The following is a 21062-nucleotide window of genomic DNA, read 5'->3' as shown; positions in this document are numbered from 1 at the left end:
TCAAGGCATATGTGGATACCATGTCCTTTAAGGCCTGTCACTCCCACCCAAATCCCATTGACCAAAGCAAGCCATATGGCCAAGCCCAAATGAATGGGACAGGAAAGAGCTTGTATCCTGTGGAAGTGGGGGAGGGCGAGTAATGATCACTGAACGAGAGTCTATTTCACCACCATATTCAGGACCAGGACAGGGTCAGCAGGCCCTGGGGTGAGTGCTTGCTGGAGGGCTTCTCTTTAAAAGGCCAGGTACGCACTTGCCACGCAGCTTCATAGAGGTGCTACACAGCCCTGACATCTCTAGTAATACAAACAGCCACGCCTGTTGTACTCCTACCATGGGCCACGTATGTATTGCCAACTCTCAACTCAGCCCTGCCAGGTGGTGTTATCACCCCATTTTCCAGTTGAGGAGACTGAGTCTTAGAGAGGTTGGGTGACTTGTCCTGGCCCATAAGGCATTTTGAGGCAGATCCAGGATTCCAAGGCAGGTCTGGGTGCCCCAAGGTCTGTGTGTTCTAGGCTGTGCCGACCTTGAAGGCCTGTGACCTTGGGTGCAGGAGATTCCAGCTTCAAAGGCTGCAAAGAGGCATTTGGGGGCAGAGAGCTCCTTGTGGTCCACATATAAAATAGAATCCTGTGCCTATCTGGGTGCTCTGAGGGGCTGGCTGTAGTGACATCATCTTTCACGAGGCTGGACGAAACTCATCCTTAGTCACCTTTACAGGGTGTGATGAAAAGGCTGGCTCCAGAGCAGCATGGGAGTAAAGTGGGGTTCTTTATGTGAAATGTCTCACGCCGAAGACATTACATTGGCCCACCGAGAGGTTGGAGATGATGAAGCCATCATCGCTCATCAGGGTTCCCCCTGCCGTGAGCAGAGCTCTGTCATTGGCTGCCTTGCCCATGGAGATGCTCAATAGGTGACAGACTCTTAATTCCACTGCCTGCTCTGGTGGCGTCTTTGCAAGGGCTGCTCGCTGTTCTGTTCGAAGCCATTGATCTTGCTGAGATGGATGGCTCCGTGCTCCTGCCAGCACTTCCCACAGACACTTGGGCTTTGGGTGGTCTGCCATGCAGGTCGTTCCTCAAAGTGACCTTGGAGAATCACGTCTCCGCTTCAGGAGCAGAGACATTTGTATTCATGAGGAAACTGACGATCTCATGCCTCTGGGCTATAAAAGAGCCTTTGTGCAAGGCTAGTAAAACTCCGAAATCAATACTCAGAGGGCTCTAAGTGTTGGGGGATGAGGCGCAGGTTTGCCTCCAAAATTAGATAAATCAACTTAATGAATTCTTGCAACTCATTTGCATACATTGCTAATTTGCTTATAGAGGGAGACGCTGGAAAAGACAGTGCTGTGGGTACATGAGTCGAGGGTTTGACCTCTTTTCTGAGCAGTTTGTGTCTGCAGAGTTTGCACATTTCTCTCCAAATGAAGCTGTTGGTGCTGTGTCTTAGAGAAAGCAGAATGGCTTCAGCCTGCAGAGAAAAGGGCCAACACCCTAGGAAAGGGTTCGGGGGGGCTTGTGAACTTTAGGGATGCCCTGTGTTTCTGGTGGCATCTGACTCAGCGAGTGACCTCCGGAAGGCAGCTCGATCTCCTAGAAATTCCATCCTGCATCTCTTTCAAATAAGCATCCGTGTGCATGAGGCAGGAATGGGGGGGGCCTACTCACAGCCTCATGGGCGTTGGGATGAGGCGGTGGACACACGTGCAGCCCTTGCCCAGGCTGGGAGTTGGTCCTCAGTCTGTGCTCACTCACCTTCTCTCTTCTGTGGAGGAGGCACCAGCTCCTGGAGTCTGGGGGGGTGCCAGCAGGGAGAGGCAGCCCCACACCCCACCTGTATCTTTACACGGTGTTAACTCTGTAGCCTGATCCCAGCCACGTGATGCAGTGCATTAAGCACTTTACTGCTCCAATAGCATCCCAGACACACGGGGAGCGAGGTGCCCACCGCAGCGTGGAAAGAGCTGGAGCTGTGACTGATTTCCCAGGCACACTCCACCCCACCCCCAGGTGGTATTCAACACCGTTTACCTTCATCGAGCAGCCTGGGAGTGCTGCCTCCTCGCAGAGCTGGCCCTTAGGGTAGGTGGTTAAATTCCCTTCATACTGGATCAAGGGCTGGGCCTCAGCCCCGGGAAATAAGGTTTTCCCATTGAAAGTGCTCATTTCACTGGATGTATGCAGACAGGGCTCTAGATGCCCAGAGTGTGAGTGTGTGTGTGTGTGTGTGTGTGTGTGCGCGCGCGTGCGCACATGCATGTGTGCTAGTAGATAATTTTAAGTAAGGGTTGGAAACAGTGTCAAATGAGGAGGTGAAAGCTATGTGAAACCTGAAGATTTCTCAACCGTTAGAAAGGAGGGGAAATTGTAAACTCGCCAACAGAGGATTTGACAGCAGCCCTGTTGACCTCCCGACCGGTCACCTGTGTGTCTGCTGACTGCGATCACACAGGCATCTTGCTGCTCTGTGGACCTGGCTCCCACGTCCCACCTGCAAGCCTTTGCTCTCGGAGGAGCGCCCAGAGGCCTGGGAGTGCCCTCGCCGGCACCAGTGTGCGGGGTTCCTCCGCTGACCCTGCAGCCTGGCTCTGCACAACCTCTTGGGGCTGAGTGTGGCACTGTCAACAGTTCTGTCTACATCAGGTCCGCCCCTCATTTGCCCTAGTCCCATGTGTACATTCTGGAACATTCTGGGCAGGAGATTTAGCCAAACCCCGGAATTACTCCTTGCACTTTGCAAGAGTATTCTTGGCTGGCATTGAACAATGAGAATTTGCAGAAATGTGTCATCAGTTTTGCCAAGTGCAAAAACCTCCAAGTCAAGTATCAAATGTCCCCCATGCAAGAAAGGCAGAAAGAGACTTCTGGCAGAATCTGGGCACCTTTAAAGAAAGGAGTCCTGGTAAGGGAGTGTAGGGTCCGGCTTTGTCGCATCACCCCCATGCTCCCTCAGTGCCTCCCCTGCCCTCTGCCCTCCAGCACCTTCACCTGGGGAGGATCGCCTGGTGGCTGGGAGCATGCTCTGGACTCATGCTGCCTGGGTTGGAACGTGGTTCAGCCTTGACCGCCTTGTGATTCTAAGCAAGGAACCTCATCTCTCTCAGCTTCAGGTCTCTCAGCTGTGAAATGGGCATAAAACGGTTCCCACCTCATGGGACCGAGGAATGAATGTGCTGATGCGGTTTCCGTGTTTAGCGCAATGCCTGGCACAGACTTCCCATTTTATATGTGTTACGTGCCGGCGACGTTGCTGGCTGCTGCAGCACGGTCCATCTCCGCAACTCCTCTTGCTTCAGGGTGTGCTCCTCAGCCATGGCTGGGACGAGATGGATGAGGCCGGCTCCGGCCCCAGGGGTGATCCTCCTGCAGGTCACCCTCAGATCTCCTTGCTGTCTTCCACTCTGGGAAGGAGAGGAAGAACAGGAGAAGCAGAGCCCTGCAGGGGGGCAGGTGGCAGAGGCCAGCCTGCTGGGGTCAGACAGAAAGCCCCACACCCAGGGCTTTCATGGTGCCTGGGTTTTCACAGGCACAAGACCTGCTGCCCCAGATAAACCGTACCCACGGGCTAGGATTCCCCCGTCCCTGGGTCCTCCCCTGCCCCAGCCACAGGATGTAAAGTCCCAGTGTTGCAGCCTGGGCTCTGCCGCTCACTAGATTTCAGCCTTTGGGCAAATGACTCCCGGTCCTTGAGACTCAGTTTCCTCTTCTGTAAAATGGACCCAATACTGCCTCCTTCTCTGCGTCGTGAAAGGAGCAAACGAGAGACATACACAGGAGAGGAAAACAGTGAGAGCTCCTGGTGCATCTTGGTGACCAGACATCCGGGCTTTCTAGAGGTGGGGTGAAGACCGATGACTTTCAGAACATTCTAACTTGACTTTTTACCTGTTGGGTAAAAAGAGGACCTGTTGGGCAGGTATGAATATCTCCATTTTGCAAATGACAAAATTTTGATGAATCCTGAGGAGGGGGAGAAGCAAGAGATAAAGGGTGGTGCTTCTGGGTGAGCGATTTCAGCTTCCACCGTTTTTAGATTAGAGATGCTCACAGCTGGGCTGGGCTGTGGCGAGGGGGTGAGTTCCCCATCCCTGAAGATGTGCTGCCTGTGGGGTCGTGGTAGAGGAAGAGAAGGACGGGATCGGGGTGGTGGGAGGGTGGAGGAGGACGGGCCAGACCCAAGACTGAGGTGGAGGGGGCCAGGCTGACCACGCCCCGCTCTCCTCAGTCACCAGCGTCCTCCAGGGGCTGACATCTGCCCCAGGGGACACCTTCGTCAGCGTGTTGGATCAAGAAGCCCCACCCCAGGCCCTGGCTCCACGGGGCGTTAGCGAGTGACACGCCGCCCTCTGCTCTCCTGGGATGATGGTCTACAGTGCGGGACGAGCCCTGACGTCTAGCCACAGTGTCAACAGGAGCTGCCCCCCCCGCCCCACGTGGGTGAGGGGTCCAGGGCTGCAGATGTCCAATGTGTGATTGCGGGTCCAGGCTGCTGGCCCGAATGCACAGAGTGGACGGGGCAAAGCAACTCCAGAGCGGGGCCCACGGGAAACGGCGTGTCCACCTGCTCTGAATGGGCAGCACGCTGGGAGCCAGTCACAGAAGAAACCCAGGCTTGCGTGTGGGCATGCAGTGGAGCCTCCCCGTTTTTAAGTGACAGAACGAATTCAGATTTCCGTAAGGCACTAGGAAGAGCTAAGCAAAGCGTGGTGGTGGACCGGATGGGGGCCTCTGGATAGAGACAGGAGGTTCCTCGGGCCTCTGCCCTCCCTCCCTCCTCCCTCAGGCTGTGTGTGCGTGGTGGGGAGCAGCCTCCAGGCCCCTCCTCCCAGCTGGTCCTCCCCAGGATGCACTGCATCGTCCTTTCCTCCCCTACCGTGTCTGTCCTCTCTTCCCTTCCCTGAGCGTCACCCTGCTGTCCCTTTGGCCCCTCTCTGCCTTGCTCTGGACCCTGCCCCGTCCCCGTCTCTGACCTCCCCGCCATCCTGCTCACAGAGACAGACTTCATGCTGCTCCTGTCCAATCCCGGGACCCACGGAAAGGTGACATCTCAGGGACATCAGATTGGTGTTCTGGCCCCCACATGAACCAGGCGCCAGCCCAGGCACCTGGGCTGACCCAGAAATTCCTGCAAGGCTGTGGAGGGAGCGATTCTGTGCGAGTCTGAGGCCTCAGGGGGACTGGAAGCTTCTGCCTTTTCCTTCTTGGAACAAGCCCTGAGCCCTCCCTGTGAGGAAGCGGTCCAGCCTGCTGGAGGATGAGAGGCTGTGTGGAGCGGAGCTGAGGAGCTCAGCCGCCAGCTGAAACCACTGCCCAAAGTGCAAATGAGCCTGTCCTGGACCTTCTTTCCCAGCCGGCCTCCGATGGCTGAGCCTCATCACGGTGGTTGGGGGGTGCCCAGGCCACACCAGACATTGCCCGGGCAACTCGCAGACTCTTGAGAAACAGTACTCATCTGTCGTCTAAGACCCTGAGATTTGGGGTGATTTGTCTTGCTCCTTCTGTCCCCTGCCTGGGCCATTCACACCTGATGAGCTTGACCTTGTCCCTTGGGGCTCCGTGTGAATGCCCTGACCCCTAGGAGGCCTCCTCTTGGGCCCTACCTAGGAGGAACCTGTTAATCTTGCCTTCTTTGGGCCACTGGGCCCTGTGCTCACTGGGGTCTCTCACCTGGACTGTGAGCAGCCTGCGGGCGGCTGGGGCTGGGCGGACTCCTCCTCAGTCTCAGCATGGCACCAGCAGGTCACCTGCAGATATGGGTGAATGGACAGAGGAAGTATGCCAGGGCCACGGAGCTTCACGGTGTGGATCTATGCATCCCCTGGCCTGCGAGCTCCTGAAGGGCACTGGCTTCTCTGTGTCTTTGATTCCCCAGATCTTCCGACAGGAGGCATGGCCTAAGAGATGCTGGTGGAAAGGGCTCAAAGAGACGATTTTGGGCTTTGAGAAGTTGCTGGACGAGGGTGTGCCTCCTCAGCAAGAGAAACGCAGGGGAGGAAACGGCTTCTTCAGTGTTGCCCAATAGGATGTGTGTTAACCCCTCCAGAAACCACAGCACCGGGGGCTTCGGGGCTGAAATTCCTGAAGGAAACCAGACATGGTTCTGTAAAAATACCCTTTCAAAAATAGTAGCTGCTTTGTTTTGCTTCCCAAAGGCCGCGGAGTGCAGCTTCCTGATTTGGGAAGACGTGTCTGAACAGCGTCAGGAGGAAGTGGGTTGGGCGCTGGTGGGTCTGCTCAGGAGCCCGGGGTCCCAGGCCCATCTCTCATGAGAGTCTTGGAGGCCACGTGTGGGCGCGGGGCGGCCGCCTCAACTTGGAGCCCTGCCAGTGAGCAGTGACCTGTGACATGTGGAGACTGTTTCTTTTTCATCCTATTTGACTCCTCCTCCCCTCCCCCCGCCCCTCCCTCTGCCCGCTCAGTGTATAACCATGTGGTTACAGAGCTGCGGAGTCTCACAAACTGAGGGGTGAGTCCCAGTTCTATCACTTCCCAGCTGTGACATCTTGGTCAAGTAACTTAACATCTCTGGCCTCATTTCCTTCATCTGTAAAATGGGAATGACAAGAGTCTGATTATTACTCTCATTTCCCCCATGAGGAAAATGAGGCTCAGAGGGTTATGATGGGGAATCAGGAGGCGACCTTGTCTGCTTCTGAGGCTCCTGCTCTTGGTGGCTCTAAGGGCCACACAGCACAGCGGGGGCCTGGAGAGGAGTGCCCTTCCAGCTGGGAGGCCCGCTCTGACCCGCTGGGCTCTCTGACCCCACATGGCGCTCCCTCAGGCTCGCTGGGCCCGCTCCTCCTCTGAGAGCGCACGTGGGCACCACCTTCCAGACCGTCAGCCATGGTTGTCCCTGAGTTGTGGAGTTGGAGCTGATGTTTCCCCCTTTCGATGTTCTGTGTTTTCCAGAAGATCTGCCTTGTACTGCCCTGTATTTGTGGTCAGAAAGACAAAAACAATAAACGCCATTTAGAAAAAAATAGCTTTTGCTGGCCACATTTGCTTCCTGGTCTCTTTAGGGACTCACAGAGGCCCTGAGGGAGGCTGGAGGGACTTCTGTGGGGGGCAAAGGCCATCGAGTCGCAGGTGGGGGCCACTGGGCAGAAGGGGCCAGGTGCAGGGCCGGCAGGCTGTCCCGGTCCACGTGGCCTCTGCAGGGACTGAGCCTGCTCCTTGGGCTGGCGGCCTGCAGGAACCAGCACACAATCCAGCCTCAGCCAGAGCCACAGGGAAGATCTGTACTGGGTGAACCCTGCAATTCCCTCCCTCCGCAGTGTTTTCTAGAACTATTACCTCCTGCCACTCTGCCTTCGGGGTACTGCTTTTTCCTTCTCTCTACTTCTGTTGGGGCTGCTGATTATAAAACCCCAACCCCTTGGTCAGGGGTTGGGACATTTTGACCCAACTCTTCTGCTCCTGTGGACATTTTGACCCCAAGGACATTCTGAATGCAAGCATTTTATCAGAATTACCCAACAGGGATGAATTTTCATCTGGAAAGTACAAGAATTCCACAAGGAACTCCATTAAGCCGATTTAATCCCTTTATCAATTTTCGATACGGCACAGTTAAACCATTTCTGATGTTTCCGTTTCCATTTTGCTGAAATTATTTTCATAGAGATCAATTCTTTTGCATTTAGAATTTTATAGTGGAGATTTGCTTCATAAATCAGTTTTTTATCCATCTCAAACTACTAATTGCAGCTTCTGCCATAGCAAGCGGCTGTGGTTTCCAACAAGGAGCGTTTTCCTGGGCTATGTTATGGTTTGTGTTATTTCTGAGTTAGTCTATGAGGAAACAGTGAGTGATTTTATGAGGCAGGGAGATAGCGGGGCTGGGAGTGAGGAGGAGGGGAGAGGGAAGGAGCAGGAGGGAGATAGAGGGGCCTCTGGGCGGAAACAGGCCTGCAGCTGCTCTGGTGTATGGAGTGGGAGGGGGCAAAGGTCAGAGCCACAGGGTCATCAGGTGGCACAGTCCTGGTCAAAAACTGTCCTCCTCCCTCTCTGCTAGTCCCAAGGCTCCTCCTGGAGCATTCCAGCTGGCACTGACGGGGCAGGCGTGTGGCCACCTGGCACATGGGCTGGAGGGTGAGACCGAGGGGCTGCCAGCCGCCACATTCTGCCACAGGAACAGAGCCTGTCGAAGTAGGAGGGTCAAGAAGCAGAGAAGAACAGCAGACTAAGAGACAGGAGGGAGGCCCAAGGGCCTCAATCATTCCAGATCTTGGATCCAGCTGTGCCTGAGACCAGCTCCCCAAGCTGTCCCATTATATCAATTAAATGCCTCCATTTTCTTTGGCTTAAGGTAATTGATTCGGGGTTCTGTCACTTGCAACTAAACATGTTCTCCCAAATACCCCCCAGCTCTACACTCACGAGGCTGCGGTGTCTGCCCCATCTCTCATGTTGTTGTGATGTCCCCAAATGTCTTGTGGTAACCTCCTTTTCTTCTCCTCGCTGCCCCCTCTGCTCAGGGCTGACATACCAGGAGTCCATTTACTGTTCCTTCTTCAGATGTCTATCGAGTGCCTAGCCTGTTACAGATGGTGTGCTGGAGAATGGGGTATGGCGGGTGGGGGCATTCGGCACAAACTTCTTGTTGAATCTCTCTGATCCTCAGTTTCCTTTCCAGTAAAACGGGTATATCAATTACCGCATGGGCGTCTGTGAGGAACAACAGAGCACACGTTTGCAAATGCAGGGTGTCTGGATCGTAGTAGAACTTACTACTCGAGCGTTGACAGGAAGGATGCCCCTGGGACTGGTGAAGGAGCCTCAGGATGGCTTCAATGGACTCCTCGCTCTTGGAGGGCAAGGAGCTAGTGACGTGAGACCCATCTGCTGGGAGGGGAAACCTCAGAGTCGAGAAGCCAAGACGGGTCAGAGTTCCGAGAGGGACAGGTTGAGCGCCCAGCCCGCGCCCGCAACAGTGAGTGGGGGCAGCAGTGGGCAGCCCTCGGGACAGGCCCTCCTGGCTCCCTGGAGACCTGGTTTGGTGTGTGGACACCATTCCACCTGCTGCGTCTGGGCTTTTGGATGCGTGGGGGAAGCCAAATCCTCAGAAATGAGCTGGCGCCCCCATTTCTCTTGGCGCCTCCAACCTCCCATCCATCAGTCTCTGCCGTTTACCAGAGTCCGGAATGGCGCCTTCTATGGCATCCTGGGCCCTGGTTCTGGCCAAGACATTTATTAGAAACAGGGTGGGGTCCCTAGCAAGACTCGCGTTAGCTCTCTGAGCCTGCCCCTGGCACTCCGGCTGGCCATGCAGCTGGGGGCACCTGCTCATTGGTGGCAAGTTAACCTCTGTGTGTATGTCGAAATCTGGGAGTGGGGAAGCTGGGACAGGTGTTTTTTAGACCAGCATATTCAGTACTTGAATATTATTTTATATTTGGAAAACTAAAAAGAAACTCCTGTAGTTTTAATAAAACAAAGAAAGTAAAGCTTCACAAATTGCCCCGGCTGCAGAGAGACATAGATGATAGTGCGTTCTCACAGGCAGAGGAGGGTGGCAGATATATGTCTTGGGTGGGGACATGCCGCTGTCGCAGGCTGTCACTCTGCACTGCTCCAGGCTGCCTCTCCTGGATCAGACCCAAACTGATGCAGGATCAGCTCCCTTGTCGCACATCCTCAGGTAACAGAGTTGGAATGTTGTGTTAGACACGTCCCTCTTTACCACAAAGGACACGTATCATGTTATAGAGAATGGGCTATGAGGGTGCTAAAAGTTGTGTAACCCACATATATTTCCCTAGGTCACCAAAAAATACCAGGGAGGGGAGGGGGCTTGAGCCTCTGTAGTGAAGCAGGGGCCAGTGAGGGGCAGAGGAATCTACTGTGGGTGTACTGGGAAGGTCTATCCTCCTTCCTCTATCCTTGGCTGAGACTTTGAAGCCTGGGGGCCCTCTCAGAGACGGCCAGGAGCCCTGGACCCTGGTCCTCAGCTCTGTCCATGGAGACCAGGAAGGACGGGAGACTCAAGTCAGATGACCTGGTCTGAGTTGCAGTTGTGTTACTTATTAGCTGTGTGACTGCGGGCAACTCACTTAACCTCAGTTTCCATCTTTACAAGCCAGGGTGGCAGTTCCTCCCTTCTTCTCCTGAGCATCGGGGTACCCCTGTCTTCTCTCCCTGTAAGACTGTAAGCAGTAGTTGTATCTCAAAGATCCTCGACTAGAACCAACACAAGTAATAACCAACATCTGCCGAGAGCGTCTGTGCTAGGCACCTTCAAATGCTTTCACATGTATTTACTCCGTGAATCCTCCCCACAACCTCGGGGGGCAGATACTATTATTACCCTTTTTTACAGATGGGGCAACTGAGGCAGGGAAAGCTACAAGAGGAAGTGCCAGTGTTTGGGCGTGGGAGGCCCGGCCCCGAGTCTGGGCTGGTGGGTGCCCCACTGACCCGCCTCCAATAAAAGTCCCACCAGTCAGTGGGGGAGTGGACAGCCATGCCTGGCCCAACCCTGGCCACCTCCGCTTGGGGGCCTGAGAAGGGATAGGGACTCCAGCTGATCTTCTGGAACCCAGGAGCTTTCTGCGGGCACGGAACCGGCGATGTCTCTTCCTCTTCCTCTTAGGCTTTCCTCAAACTCTTCCACACTGGCTTCCTGATGAATCCTTCTCTTGTTCCATGGAGAGAAGCTTCCGGTGGTGGGAACTGAGGCCCAGAGAGGTGACTTGTCGAGGTCACACGGCCCACTGCTGACAAGAGGAGCTTGAATGGGTTGGCGGCAGTGTCCTCCCCAGCTGTAAGTCGCACGACCTCATGGTCCTGCCAACGTAATTTTTAAGCTATAGTATGTTACAAATGTAATGGGGGGAGGGAGAGAGAGACAAAGAGAGAAGGGGCTCCTTGTTTTCCTGTTTCAGACTGAGATTTCCAACTTTGAGGAATTCTGCCTGGTGGGCAGGCTGACTCTGAAGACGGACACCAAATCGAGGGCCGAGGAAGCGAGCCGTCAGTCTGCTGGCCTCGGGGAAAGAGCTTAGCCGGGGACCAAAGAGGCGCAGTCAGGCCTCCTGCTCCCTTCCCGCTGACGGTGACAGATGCGGTGCCTGGCAGAACCTGGTCATCCTGGGGGGGCTGGCGGGGAGGCAGCTCTGTCCTGGACACTCGAAGAGGCCTCATTACTGAGGCCTGGGGACAGACACCCCGAGTTGCTGAGGCCCGCTCCTGCCCACACCCAGAGGTTAGCACGTGGGCTTCGGGCCAGGCTTGGAAATCCAGCTCAGCCATTCACCTGCTGTGAGATCTTGGGCAAGTCACTTACTCACTCTGTTCCTCAGTTTCCTCATGTGAAAAGTAGTGATTTTAACAGTCACCACCTCAGACGGCTGTTGTTGGGTTAAATGAGATAAGCGGGTACAGTGTGTGGGCACTCAATAAATTAGGATTGTTAGGACTAATATTATCATTAGCCTTAATTACGGCTATCAGCTACATACCCAGACTGTTTGAGCCTTGTTCCTGGGGTGATACATTCAAGAAATGTGACAGTCAGAAATGTTTGCAAAGTTTACACATGTGATTCCTCGCTGAGGCACCAGACTACGGTGGAGGGGACTGAGTGACAAGAAGCGTTAAGTCACAGTGAATCTTAGCTCCACTTATTCTTATGGGGACTCCAATGGGTCACCTCATCTCTCTGAGCCTCAATTTCCTCATCTACAGAATGGGAATCTATTGGTTAGAAATGCTTTTAACTGGGGTGAGAGAAAACTCAACTAACACTCGCCTAGACGAAGAGGGATTTTTTTTTTAAACTCACCTCACCAGAAGTCTGGAATAGATGGCCCAGTGTTATTGCAATGGCTCCCAGCAGGGACCCTGACGCTATCTTTTTCTTTTCCCATTCTTAGTGTGTAGGCTCTGACCTCATGCTTGCTGCCTCATGGCCTCAAAATGGCTGCTCCACCTCCAACCTCTGGTTTGTGTTCTAGTCAGAAAAAAAAATAAGGGATTCTGTGTTCAGAAGAGGGGCCTTTGGCTTATATCTTGTTGGCCAGAATCATGGTGAATGATCACCCCTAACATCAGCAGGGTCTGGGAAATGGACTCCTTTAGCTCCCTGGAGTTGTTAGCAGAGGAAGGCAGTGTGGATGCCCTTCAGGTAGCCAATCTGTAAGGTCTGCGTGGCGCCTCCAGGAGGACGAGTGTAAATGCTAACCTAGTGCTGACACAGATGAAGTGTCCACGGAAGGAACACTTTATCCTCATTAGCGAAGTGTGGGAGAGAATGAATTCAAAAAAGGGAAAGATTAATATCTTATGGTGCAAATTGGGCCTTAATAGATGAATTTCCTTCTAGTTCTCCTCCTGGCCTGCACTGGCCTGGTGGGCCTGCCCTTGTGTCCCCCATGTCCCACAAAGTTCCCACTGAAGTTGCCTGCGTGGGGGCCGATCTGAGGCCCCCGTCTTCGTGGACTCTCTCTTCAGCCTGGAGCTCTGTGCTGCCCAGAGAAAGCGGGCAGTGCGCGCCAGTCACTGAACCCCGGAGTGCGGGTTCGGCCAGAGTCAGGCAGTGCTGCCCTCACTTCTATCAGACCTCTTGACTGACCTGCACCTTCCTGCTCCGCCCTGATTCCCTTGGGGGTTTCAGGGCTGAGGCTCTGAGAGGTTCAGCCCAGCCTCCTAACCTCTTTAGAAAGATACAGTCCTGTTCTGCAGGGTTTTGTTTTTAAGCGTACTTTAAAAAATGTGCTTATCCAGATACCATGCAGAATTCACAATAACACTCTGGGTGTCTACTGCAATAGCGTTTCCTTTGGGCTCCTGAGGGTTCACTGACTGGGGTAAATTATGCACGCAGGAGGTTAAGGAAGGAAATGTATTAATTTCACAGTCAACCACAGGCCTCACTGCACAGCCAGCAGCTCACTTCTCACTGGTCTTGGTGGCTAATGAATGTGAACCTCAAACCGGGGCTCGTTCCTCCTGGACTTTAATGGAGGCAGATGTCAAGACTTTTGAGAGCCGGAGGGTAGGGGAATGGATTGCTATAAGGAACAACCTAGAGGACTAAACAAACTGACCTGCTGGTTCCTGGGTGTGAGTGACCGAAGGACAGCCCTGAGGCTGGACGCAGGTTGGCAGCCACTGATCTACGGGTCTCCGGATGAACGGAAGCTGATTATGGCATCTTCTGATTTATTCCCGGGCTGAAGGGAGTTGAGTTGAATAACAACCCCTTGGAAAGTGGGGATTAAACACATCTTTCTGCCCAGACTCCCCTCCTTTATGAGCCTCGCTAGGAAATCTCAATTGGGCCCCAGGTCATGGACACAGTGAAGGAGACAGGATGGCCGGGTTTAGATGGCTGGCTTGGTTGTGCTTTGACCAACGGTATCATGAATCTTGAAACTTTTGGGAAATTGTACGGATTTTGTGGGAGGAGGAGACTAGCTGTATTTGTGGGTTAGAAAGCCTTATAAATACAAAAAATAGTTCCTGGTAGGATTTGTGAAGTTCTCTGTGATGTTTTACATCCATCCTTAACGCCTAACATTTATTTGAGCACTTCCTGTGTGTCCGGCGCTGTGCCGAGGTCTTTTCATGGATAAGCCTCATGTATTAATCCTCGCTACAACTCTAGGAGAGAGGGACGATTTTATCCTCACACTGAAGGTGAGGAAATTCAGGATCCAAGAAGTCGCTCACCTGGGGTCACATCATAAGTGTTGGATCAGAGACCAGAACTCCTGTCATTCTGAGTTCATTCTGGAATAAATGCCAGGCAGGTGAGACCAACGGGTGAGGCCAGGGAGTCGGGCACCTGGGTTCTGCTGTCTCTCTCTCCAGATATCAGTTTCTCCCCCTGAGAAATGAGGGGTCGTGTTAGTCAGGATTCCCCAGAGAAACAGAACCAATAGATGTGTGTGTGTGTGTGTGTGTGTGTGTGTGGTGTCTATACGTATAATATATATATGAAGAGATTTATTATAAGGAATTGGCTCACGTGATGATGGAGGCTGACAAGTCCTAAGATCTGTAGTCAGCAAGCTAGAGACCGATGGTGTGATTCCAGCCCGAAGGTTGGTAGGCTGGAGACCCAGAAAGGGCCGATGTTTCTGTTTGGGTCAGATGGCAAGAAAAAACTGATCAACGTCCCAGCTTGAAGGCAGGCAGGCAGGAGGAATTCCCTCTTACTTGTGGGAGGGTCAGCCTTTTTGTTCTTTTCAGGCCTTCAGTGGATTGGATGAGGCCCACCCACACTGGTGAGGGCAATCTGCTTTACTCAGTCTACCGACTCAAAAGTAGATCTCATCCAGAAACAACCTCAGACAGGCCCATTATAATGTCTGACCAAATGTCTGGGTACCTGTGACCCAGCCAAGTTGATACGTAAAATTAACCATTGCAGGGCTGGTCTCCCAGGTCTTCTGGACTTTTCCAGGTGAGATATTCTCTGCCCAAGAATCAACGTCAGCCCCACCAAGCCTGAGCTTGTCGTGCCCCGTCATACATGGTAGATTGTCCCTCAGTGGCCAGATTCGTGGCCAGGTCAGCTCCCAGCACTGACTCTTTACCACCTCCCAGTCCTTGCCTGAGGCCCCACAAAGCCTAATGGCTGAGTCCAAAAATTACCACCACAGCTTGTCACTAACTTCCAAAGAGTAACCGACCAGGAATCACAGATCACTAGTTCTCCAAAGGTTGCAAAGGCCTGACTGAGGCATGCAAAGTCTCCTACCTCAGTCAACCAGGACCGCGCTGACTAAAACCTTAATACACATCATCTGGAGATCTTGTTGAAATGCAGATTCTGATTTGGCAGATCTGGGATGGGGCAGGTTCCATATGTCTAACAAGCTCCCAGGTGGTGCTGATGCTGCTGGGCTGCAAACCACACCTTGAGCAGGAAGAATCTAGAGACACTCAGTTCACTGGTTGAGAATTTACTACGCTTCAAATTTAGGTCATTTTCTGCCAAGCTTCAGCAAATCTCAAACACAAATCTATATTTTCCATTGTGTAGAATGCTGTTTCCATCATTTTGTTGCTGTTAAGATTTTTGTATTTGTAACTCCATAAGGAAACCTCTCTTTCCCATTTTGCTGAGAACAGAAAACCAATCTGAGTTTTTTCTCAAAACTTACTTATCTGCCCTTGGTTCTCATTCCCTGTTGAGCTGTAGATTTTGAGCAGATAAAACAATGTCCCCTTCTGCAGACTTTTCAGGCCTTCCCTTCTAGTCTCAATGTCAAAACAATCCTGATTCCACATGCAAGTGGAAGACACTGGAGAACTGGATAAGACGATGACCCTTGTGTTTGGGTGTGTGCTGATGCAGGGGATTCAAAATGGCGCTCAATGCCTTTGCGCCCAACTCCACGCCCTCCATACCTTGAGTTGGTGGGGAACACCACCGTGCTCCCAGCCTCCCACAACTGGAGCCTGCCTCCCTCCTGACCTCTGAGCTTCTTGGGGTGAGAATCTTGTTAGCCCTTCTCTGTGACTCTGGTACCTGGCTCATTAGGTGCCTAATAAATGTGTGCATTAAATGTATACCTCTCATGGGGTTTTACTTTATCTCCCTGCCTGAGGGGATAAGAGACCTGACCCCACAGCCAGTGACTGTGAAGGCAGATTCCTCATGGCTTTCCTGAACCAGCCTATAAACTCATGCAGAAAAGACCTGGAGGCCATTTCATCCAGCCTAATGAGTTGATAAACTGAGGCCAGGTAAGGCCAATGACTTAGCTGGGACTCTACAGCAAGTTTGAGAATAGCTAGGCCTGGATTCTGGCTGTCCTGACATGGGTCTCTTCCTCCTCCTCATTTGGGATTTCATTTGTTTTTCCACTAAAAAAATATCAAGAAGAAAGATAATGAAAATGCTCCAAGCTGCATAAAGAGAGAAAGGGGCTGAGACTGTGAGTTTTGTTGTCTTCTGGGCAACAAATGCTCCCAACTGGAGACACATCCATGGGTTTCCTATTTGAGATTTAGGGGGTGCTGATGTCATCATCTCAGTGGGGAAGGAGACCCTGTGATTTTTGTTTGTTTGTTTGAGGATGCAATATGATGCACTGGAAGGGACATGGGCCAAACTTTACAAAGTGCATACCTTATGACCTAGCAATTCCATTTCTAGAAATCTCTTTTACAGAAACTCTTATACCCGTGCACAGAGATTCATGTACAAGGATTCTTGCTGCAGTTGTGTTGGAAACAAATGTCCATCTCCCTAGATGTTTTGAAGTCATAGGAAAGAATGGAGGAGAGCTCTTTTTATGTACCAACAGGCAGAGAGGTCCAGGGTATACTATTAAGTGAATAAAGCAAATCACAGAAAAGTATGTATAGTGGGACTTTGTTTATGTTTGAATAAAATTAGGTATGGGTGTATAAAGATACAGGAAAGATCAGAAAGGATACACAAAACTGTAAACAGTGGTTCCTCTGGGGAGAAGGTAGATGGTGAGGGGTGGGGGGAAGGGCGAAGAGGAACTTCTGATTTTAATTTTATATATTTTTTGTTTGAATTATAAACAAAGAATTAATACAGAATATTTTATTAATATTAATATAATATTGCTTCTGTGGTTTAAAATAACACACAGAGAGAAGCAAATGAACAAGGGCTTTGGCATCATTCCAACCTACGTTTGATCCTTGTATTCATTATCTATTGCCGGGTAACAAATTAGCCCCAAACCCAGGGGCATAAAATCACGCGCATTTATTACCTCCTAGTTTCCATGGGTCAAGAATCCAGGCACGGCTTAGTTAGGTGGTCTGGCTCAGAGTCCTCACAAGCCTGGAATCAAGATGTCTGCAGCTGTGGTCCCATCTGAGGGCTCCACTGGGGGAGGGTGCTCTTCCAAGGTCACTCACGTGGTTGCTGGCAGGATTCAGTTTCTTGAGGGCAGTTGGCCAGAGGCCACCCTCAGTTCCTTGCCATGTGGACCTCTCCATAGGGCAGCTCACAACATGGGAGCCAGCTTCCCTCAGAGTGGATGAGCAAGTGAGGGAAAGGGAGCAAGGTGAAGCCAGAGTCTTTGTAACTGGCTTTCTGAAGTGACCTCCCCTCGTGTTTGCCATATTCTGTTCATAGCAGTATCACTAGGTGCCACCATACTCATGGGGAGAGGATTGCACTAGGAGGTGGGGTCATTGAGAGCCAATACAGAGGTCGCCTACCACAATCCCAGTCTCTTCAGTTCTCTCTTCACGAGCTGTGTGACTTTGAGCAGGTCGCTGAAAATCACCAGGCTCCAGTGCCTTCATCTGGAAGATGGGTTCACAGCAGCTGTCTCCCAGGGTCGTTGAGGATAACCTCCAATAGCAGGTGTGAAATGGCCAAGCATGGTGCTTTCACATGGCAGGCCCTGATCCCCTTCTCTCCCCCCAGCCGTAGAAGAACCGTGCATTACACATTTTTCGTAATTGTCTCCATGAGTTAAAAATCTATCCACAGACTCTGCTTCTCCGGAAACTCACTTTCAGGGAACTCTCCAGATAAAATTATGTTTATGTCAAGGAGCCTGGAATAAAGAGTTCTGTATTTAAAGGCTGCCAACACACGGTGAGGAGGCAGGATCGAGTGCAATGTTAATAATTGCCATGTGGGCACGAAGGTGCCGCAGATTATGGAACACTTGGAGAAAATGGGGCCTTTTACGTGGGTCTTAGTCATTAGCAAAATTTCACATTGAAAATTAGTCAGAAAAGGTAATTAGTGTCAAGGAGTGATTGCTGCCTCATTGTTAACGTGACGGATGTTGGTGCGGGCTCACGCTAATGACTTCTGGAATTTTCATTCGGGAGACAATCGGAGCAATTTGGTGGTCAGCAGACAGTCTGAGAATCAATCACCATGATAGTCAATAATTTATCATTTCTATTTAAAGTCTGGAATCTGCATCAGCTTAAAAGAAGTGAGCCCCGACGGAGGAAGGTTGGCATCCAGCAAAATCCTGAGTCCTGGCTCTGCCTATGTCAGAGGCGTCCATTTCCTTCCCAGTGCAGAGCAAACAAGGGAGCCATTGAAGGATCTGCTTCCGACTCCATCTTGGAGTGGAAACAGTCACATGACGGGAAATCAGGATTTAGATGTTAAACTAGATTTAGCTTCACAAGTTCATCTCTGGTGATTAGGAAAATGACCCCTACCATTCACTGTTCCCCGAATTACATCATCAGCAACTGTGAGGTGGGGAAGGGTGAGCTCCCCTCCCTGGAGGACACCGGCTCAGGGAACCCAAGTCCTTCTGAAGGACACCCAGTCAATAAGGGGCAGAACCGAAGTTCTGACCCTGGTTATGTAGTGTCCTTCGAGCGTGAATCATATTGATAATCACAATAATAGTAATAATTCTTGAGAGCTTACTGTGTGCCTGGTGTTTGCTGGGCGTTTTACACGTGTTATTTCAATGTCATCTGCACAGATTGGAGGCCTAGAGAGGTTGAGTAAGTTGCTCAAGGTCACACAGCAAGCAATTACAGGGCTGACCTTCACACCCAGATTCTGGTCCCCTAAGTAGCGTGTTATATTGAGCCGCTGGATAGAGGAAATTGATGCTAAATTCATATTACCTCAGCCATCTCATCCATAAAATATGAATAATAGTGTGCTCCACCTACAATTTCGGGAATAGGTTGCTGGGTAAGCTGTCATGCGGGGCTCCTAAAGCCTGGAGGTAACAGATCTGGTAATTACAACACATGGTCACGCACAGACACCTGTGCGCTGTCGCTTTGGACTGAAGCCACCCATCTTCTTCCCAAATCCACTGAGGCACCGGGTCCTGCCCTGTTATTCTTGACGGTCTCATGTCCACACCCTATTTCACACTCATATCACATTTGGTCTATAGATGCCACCAAATTAACTTTCCACTACTTTATGTCTGAGTCCTCGCTTCCAAAACTTCCAGTGGCACCCCATGCCCTTTAGGATTAAATGCGGCTTTCTCAGAGTTCAAGGCCCCCCACTCGTCTGCATAATTTGGCTCCAATCTGTCTCCAGAATACTTTCTTCTGCATGTGTCCACTGCCTGCTCAGATCCCTCCTCGTCTTCTTTACTGCCTTTTCTTTCCTCTCCATCATCATCATCACAGTTATTGTCCTCCTCATCACAATGACAGCAGGCCCTCAACTCCTCATGACCACCACCAGCATCCCCCACCCATCAGATGCCCAGGAAAGGTTCCTTATTCCTGGCCTGTCCTTGTTCCCAAGCAGGGATCCGCGTTCCTCTTCCCATTCTCAAGACTGGGGCTGCTCAAGTACACACTGGCACCACCTCTGTGCCCAGGAAGTCCCAGAGAGATGGCTGAGGTTGGAAACACAGTCTGGACTGGAGAGAGGATGAGCTCACTGTACACGGATCTATCCTCCCCGCTTGAAGGAGTGACCACGTGGTCCAAATTTAAAGCACTTTTTTCGTTGTCTTCTCTGTTTCTCATATCATCTGTCAGGCTACAAATTCATATTTTTGGTTCAAAAGTGATGGTCACCAAACTTCCATTCTGGAATGTCAAGCTTTCAGGGAACAAGAATCCCCTGAAATCACACACAAATACAAATTTAAGGGGAGGGGTCCTGGCTTTCACAAGTACTCAGAGGAGTCCATGGCTCAACGAGGCATCCCCTGGTGGCCTTGAGCTGCTGGGAGTGAGACCCGTGTCATCTCCATAGTTACCCACCCCCCCACTCCCAGAGTTCTGAGATTGGAGACCAGAGGGACCACACTGTAGACAGTGAGCAGGTCTTGACTGAAATACAAAGAAAGGACAAATCCATAATCATAGCTGATTTAAACACGCTTTTCTCAGCAACTGATAGATCAAGCCAACAAAAAAGTGACGAGATTTCAGAAGAGCTGAACTGATCTAACCACAGATACAGAACCCCAGGACCTACCAATAGGAGAATACCTATTTTTCTAAGCACATGATTAACATTTACCAAAACTGACCATATTAGGCCATAGGACACATCTTAACAGATGCCTAATTATCAAATCATAGAGAAATTATGTTCTCCAACCACATGGGATAAAATTAGAGATCAAAACCTTCCATATGCTTGGAAATTAAAAAAATTTATAGATAATTCATACATCAAAGAAGAAATTACAATGGAAATTGTAAAATACTTAAAACTGAACAATAATGAATGCAACATATATGTCAGCCAAGATAAGTAAGGTTATGCTGAGACAACACACAGCCCCCAAGTCTTAGTGGCTGACAGCCCAAAAGTTTGTTTGTCCTTTCTGTTACATGTCAGTCATTGGCCAGGGAGACATTCTGCTTCGCATCCTCTTCACTCAGAGACAAAGGCTTTGGAGCCTCAATCATCTGGAATGTCACCAACCCCTGTGACTCACGTAGGAGAGCCCTGGAGAGTCTTTAATTGGCAATTAAATGCTTCTACCTAAGAGTAGCACTCATGGCTTACTCGCACATTTCTACATGGCCAGGCCGAATGTGAAGGAAGTGAAAAATACTACCCTCCTGTGGGTAGGAGGGTACCAACTACCAGCGAGTGGTAGTAATGGCTGCCACAACCCATCAAAACATGTGAGATTCAACTCAAGCAATGGTTTGAGAGGAATATATGGCCTTAAATCTAAAAATTAAACAAAAAGAAAGATTGGGTGGGCCCACTCCACCCCACCCCACCCCACCCCACCCGACCACACCTGATGGCGTAGCGGTTAAATTTGTGCATTCTGCTTCCACGGCCTGGGATTTGCCAGTTCTGATCCTGGCGCGGACCTACTCACCACTCGTCAAGCCATGCTGAGGCGGTGTCCCACATAGAAGAACTAGAAGGACCTCCAACTAGGATATACGACTATGTACTGGGGCTTCAGGGAGAAAAAAAGAAGATTGGCAACAGATGTTAGCTCAGGGGCAAACTTCCTCAAAAAAAAAAAGATCGAAAATAAATGATTTAGGAGTCCAACTTAGGAAAGTAGAAGAATAGTAAAACAGAGAAACCCCAAAGAAAGTAGGAAAAAAATGATGAAATGATGGACAGAAATCAATAAAATAGAAAACAAAGAAATAACTGAAAGGATCAAC

General features: G+C 51.0%; 1 long non-coding RNA gene across 1 annotated transcript; it reads right to left on the bottom strand.

The window, feature by feature from the left end:
• Positions 1 to 7367: 7367 nt before the first annotated feature.
• LOC131407524 (uncharacterized) lies at positions 7368 to 14304 on the bottom strand. The gene is made up of 4 exons (XR_009220512.1): positions 13981 to 14304; positions 13683 to 13839; positions 11794 to 11961; positions 7368 to 10796 (listed from the first exon to the last, which is right to left on the bottom strand). It is a non-coding gene; the product is annotated as an uncharacterized LOC131407524 (long non-coding RNA).
• Positions 14305 to 21062: the final 6758 nt, after the last annotated feature.

Source organism: Diceros bicornis, chromosome 6 (genome assembly GCF_020826845.1).
Source record: "Diceros bicornis minor isolate mBicDic1 chromosome 6, mDicBic1.mat.cur, whole genome shotgun sequence".
NCBI classification, from domain to species: domain Eukaryota; kingdom Metazoa; phylum Chordata; class Mammalia; order Perissodactyla; family Rhinocerotidae; genus Diceros; species Diceros bicornis.
This window is presented reverse-complemented; position numbering and strand designations above follow the sequence as displayed.